Source organism: Harpegnathos saltator, unplaced genomic scaffold, assembly GCF_003227715.2.
Source record: "Harpegnathos saltator strain DR-91 unplaced genomic scaffold, Hsal_v8.6 scaffold606, whole genome shotgun sequence".
Classification (NCBI taxonomy): Eukaryota; Metazoa; Arthropoda; class Insecta; order Hymenoptera; family Formicidae; genus Harpegnathos; species Harpegnathos saltator.
The window spans coordinates 1,579-7,194 of NW_020230434.1; the positions used below are offsets into that span (position 1 = coordinate 1,579).

The following is a 5,616-nucleotide window of genomic DNA, read 5'->3' on the forward strand; positions in this document are numbered from 1 at the left end:
AAACATATTTACCAACAATCAGCCAAACATAAAACAAATGAATACAAATAAGAAATATGAAAACATCGGGAAAAAGGATTTGGATTATTCTTGTAACGAGGCGCAGATGCACCTCGTTACTACCGGCCCGACCGACCACCTGTCGGGCCGAAGAACGGCGCTTTGCACCACCATAAATAGCGAAGACGATCGCGCCGCCGTTATCACGCGCCGCCGCTATCGCGCGCCGCGGCGATCACGCGCTGCCGCTAGCGCGCGCGGCCGCGATCACGCGCCGTCACCGTGCCTCGCGCCGATAGGCGCGCCGCTCGATCGCCGCCGTATCAATCGTAGCGCGAACAACTATAAAACGGCGGCGATCGAGCTCCTAGACACCAGACCGATCCGTACCGCCGATTCGATCTAGACGCTTCATGCCGAAAGAGAGAATATCCGGACCGTTTCGCTCTGCCTTCCGCTTTCCGACTACCCGACCGGCGACTAAGAAACGGGATTGTGCGTCCGCAGTCTCGATCGAGCGTCTCGATACTTGGCCGTCTCCCGTCTTCCTGGGCTCGTGTGTACGCGTGCTCAGTCGAGCGTACTCGACAGTATCTCGCCTTTACCCGCCGCCTCGAGTCAGGGGTTCGTCCGTCGGCGAACTCCGCTGAGCGTACTCAGCCTTTAGGCGATCCGTCTAGCGACCAGGAACCCGGGACGGTGTGTTCGCCGTCTCCGCTGAGTGTCCGCAGCACTTGGTCGCTTTCCTCCACGAACGTAGGGAAAAGGGAAGGTGCGTACGCCTTCTCTGTCGAGAGTCCTCGGCCCCGACGGACGAAATCATCTCGCGTCTCCCGCGACTCGCGTGCGTGCGTTCGACCGAGAATCGAAATCTCCGGTCCGGCGACCATTTTTACGCGAGCAATTCCGAAGCGAGTATTGGGCGATAATTGTCCGAGACGCCCAGCGTCGCGAAGCGAGACCGATCACCGCGCCGTTACCGTCGTTACGATCTACACGCGTCGCGTAATAGGCCCCGCCTTCCGCACGGCCTATCCGTTCGTACGAGCGCTCGCACCGCTCACCGCACCGCACCGTACCGTACCGACGCGCCTTACAAACGCACCCGCGACATCGCCTTCGGGGCCGAACTCTTGTATCAAATTAAATATAGAATAAAGCTAACGTACTACTCTCGAACGTCTCGCTGCTTTCCTCCTCACCGAACCCGGACTCCGACGAGCCTTATCCGCGCGAAACGCGTAGCAGCGACCGAACCGAGGAGTTCGGCCGTTACATTCTGTAAAACTTTAAAGCTTTTAGTTGTGCTTTAGTTGTGCCTCATTAGTAACAATAAAGACAATTATAATATTATTATAAAAATAAAACATGAAAGTTAAATAAGTAGAACATTTTATTAAATATATATATATATACATAAATAGTACCTATTCATCTTGCTGCTAAAACAGTTGTATGTGACAACCGAACCTCCACGACAGACAGTACGGGTTCAGACCCGGACGGTCAACGTTGGACGCTACCCAACATGTCCGGGAATTGACCCGTACAGTCGTGGAGGTGAGAGGCGGGATGTTGCTGGCGATATCAATGGATATTATCAATGCCTTCAACACCCTGCCTTGGCCGGAGATTGGGCGGGCCCTCGAGTATCACGGGGTGCCTGCCTATCTCCGGCGTATCCTCGCGACGTACTTCGAGGACAGGGACCTCGCCTACTCCGGGAGAGGCGGGGTCCAAGGCCGGTGGATCATGGAGCGCGGTGTCCCGCAGGGATCGGTACTTGACCCCCTGCTGTGGGACATCGCGTTTGACCGGGTGCTGCGCACACCCCTTCCCCCTGGCTGCCACGTCATCTGCTACGCAGATGACACCTTAGTGATGGCCGGGGGGAGGACTGGGTGGAAGCCCGCCTCCGAGCGAAGGCGGCACTGGCATCGGTGGTGAGCACCATCAGTGGCCTCGAGTTGAAGGTGGCGCCCCAGAAAACGGAGGCCGTCTACTTTTATGACGGCAGCCGTGGGGCGCCGCCGGAGTCCGAGGTTCTGGTGGACGGAGTCCGAGTCCGCGTCGGGCCCAAGATCAAATATCTGGGCTTGACGTTGGACGGCCAATGGGATTTTAGGGCCCACCTCAGGGACCTGGTCCCCCGGGTCAGGAAAGCAGGTCTGGCGTTAGCCAGGCTGATGCAAACCCAGGGGTCCCGGGATGGCACGCTCGCCGCGTCTACGTGGGTGTGATTCTCTCGATCGCCCTCTATGATGCGCCTATATGGGCGCACCAGTTAAAGACCACCGACAGCAGCAGGCGCCTAATGCGCCAGGCGCTGAGGTCGATGATCGTGAGGACGATTCGGGGGTTCCGCACCATATCGTATATGGTGGCGACGTCCTTGGCCGGCTCCCCCCCCCCCGTGGAGCTTCTCGCCGAGGAGCGCAGCACCCTCTAATGGAGGGTGCGGGAGCTCCGCGAGCAGGGGGAGAGTGTAACGGCCAGGGGCCTAATGGCCTGCAATCCCAGGCCAGAGCTCGAACTCTGGAACGGTGATCGGCCGCGTAGGCTGGCCTCCGCGAGTTCGGGCTCCGAACGGCCGAGGCTGTCCGCCCCTGTCTACCGGAAATGGTAGACAGGAGGGGGCGCGGACTCGACTTCCATCTGGTGCAGGTGATGACCGGGTATGGGTGCTTCGGTCATTACCTGCACCGGATCAGGAAGGAGCCCACCACCTGATGCCACCACTGCCCGGAGTCCGACGATACCGCGCATCATACGTTGGCCCTGTGCGAAGCATGGGGCCAGCAGCGCAGTATCCTCGCCCGGGCGGTGGGATGCCGGGAGGAGGACCTCTTGCTCCCGCGCATGGTGCAAGCCATGTGCGGGAGCGAGGAGGCATGGGGGTGGCGGTCTCCTTCTGCAAAGACGTGATGTTCCGGAAGGAGACCGCCGAATGGAAGCGCCGTCCTGGTACTCGAGACCGGCGACGACGCTCTCCAGGGATGGATGGCGAGCCTGAGGTGGCGCTGGCCGAGGTGAGGCCCCCTCCGATCCGGCGGGAGCCCCGTCGGCCGCCTTGGGCTCGCCTTCGGCAGCACAGGATGGGGGGACTGAGTCCGTCCTCTCCCTGAGCGTCGGACAAGATAGGAGGGGAATGGGAGCCCGTTTGGGGACGGGCCCCACTCCCCTGCCCCCTAGGTAGGAGGGGGGTTCGGAGGAAGGGTGGGTGTCTCCTTTCTCCTTAATTGTAACCTGAAGGCCAACCCGGCCGGCTAGCTGGTCCGGGTACCGTGCTCCCGACTCCCTGTATGGGAAAAGGGACGCGGTAACAGGGCGTGGGGCTCCATAGAGCCGGGGCCGGAGCGTCGGGGAGGGAATGTAGGCGTAGTTCCCCTGACTCCCCACATTTCCGGCCCGATTGGTAGGCACCCCGGTGGGGTTTTAGTCAATAAAAGTCTGACATAACCCCCGTCCCCCCCAAAGGAGCGAGGGTATCCATGAGGATTTCCCCACCGTCATAAAAAAAAAAAGTTGTATGTGACATAACTTTCTATTACACTTTTATTGGTAATGCATACATAATTCTATTTCTTTTTTCATTTTCTAAATTTACTGCATGTTGTACTATTGCATGTACAACAGGCAATTTCACAGGTTTATTTCATTGTAATGTTCACATACGCCAATGAATATGTCGTCATTTTGAAGTATAACAAATATTATGTAGTACGCAGCAATAATAAATTCGGCAATAATAAATTGCAATAATAAATTCAAGGATTTTTTTGGTGTCGCTTAATGGCAAACAATCTAGCAATATTCTGAAACGAATTTTCAATTGCCCTATTGCTCTTTCAACTGCCATCCTCGTTAATGACAAACAAAAATTAAAATTTCTTTGTCGAATTGTGAGATGTCCATTATTTCGAAATGGCACCATTATATGGGGATGAATACCATAGGCAGCATCTCCGATGATATGGGAATCATTCGGAAAATACTCCTCGGGCAATTTAAGAAATTGAGTTACCGGTGAATTCCAGAATACTCTAGCATCGTGGACAGATCCCACCTGCCCAGCATAACAATGTGTAAATAGGCCCCGAGAATCACATACAACTTGAACATTGATGGAGTGAAATCCTTTTCTATTAATATAAAAGTCTGCATCTTCAACAGGAACTCGGATTCTAATATGCGTGCCATCGATAGCGCCAACTACGTTGGGAAAACCACTTGATTGTTGAAATCATTCCATCACATTTTAGAGCAATCTGGTCTCTCGGCCATTTAATAAAACGAGGTGAAACACAATGTAGAGCATATGTTACTCGTCGTAATGCTCGAAAAGCAGTTGCTCTCCCTCACCAAATTTTGTAGCTACAGATCTACAACAATAATGTACCATGTGAATTAAATAATGCTGCAACTTTTTAAGTAATATTTTATATATATATATATATGTTACATCTTGTTCTTATTATACAGAATATATATATCAAATATCCCTATAAGAATCAGGTGTAGCCATATGACAATAAATAATTGCTTTTCCTCCGATATTATCTTTCTGCCAGTTAATACATTATTAATAGCACATAATCCTGGACCGATTACTCTCAGCACCATTTCAAAATGTTTCAGGAAACATTCTAAAATAGAGAAATTCAACTGAATATAATCTAATGAAAAATAATGAACATAATTAATTTTGTAATGATTTATAGTTATCACTTTTCTAGAATATATGATTTCGAAAAAACTGCATGTTTTTTATTTTCTTAATATAAAGATATAATTATATAATTATTCTCACCGAAAATGTTCTTTGGAATACTGTTTTTGAATAATCCAGGAATAACTCGTTCTACATAATCTGTTAATTTCTCCTGGATACCATCTCTCCATGTGTTTCATCAACAATTAATACTGTATACAGGGTGTTATAAAAGTCCCGGAAGAGCAGAATAACTCGAAAAAATATGAGTCCTAGAAAAAATGCGATGTACTGGGTTTTTATGATTTTTCCCTGGCTATCTGACGGTGACCTTGGATTTGACCTTGACAATGACCTTGAAGGTTACTTTAAGGTCAGGTCAATTTTTTTAAGTGAGACCCCATACTTTTGACCCCAGAAATGAAAAGAGCGGAAAATTTTACATTCGGATATGACCTTGAACACTGCCAAATTTGACCTTTGAAGGTCACATAAAGGTTTAAGCTTGTTTTAGGCGACGAATATCTTCGAAAATGCACCTGCTAGGGAGCAATGTTACGCATAAGAATAAGAATGTAGGGGTCAACGAGAAACATTCAGCCGTGACCTTGCCCTTATTCTCAAGGTCATGAGTTAAGATTATTATTAAATTCAAACCGGACTTTTTTAGGACTGAAAATCCATACTTTTGACCTAAAAGTGTTTAAGATTGAAAAATTTTACGTTCGAATATGACGTTTTTAACATTGACCTGTTAAACGGTCAATGGGGAACATTGAACATCTCTTGTAATTTCAGGCCGAGTTACAAAATGCTTTGCCTTCGGTGGCCGGGACTAACTGAACCTTGCCTTCAGTGGTCGGGTTTGAGACACCTTGCCTTCAGTGGTCGGGTTTGAGACACTT

At 50.4% G+C, this 5,616-nt stretch overlaps 1 pseudogene; it reads right to left on the bottom strand.

Moving 5' to 3' along the window:
• Positions 1-3,757: 3,757 nt before the first annotated feature.
• Positions 3,758-4,525, bottom strand: LOC109504132 (putative nuclease HARBI1; annotated as a pseudogene).
• Positions 4,526-5,616: the final 1,091 nt, after the last annotated feature.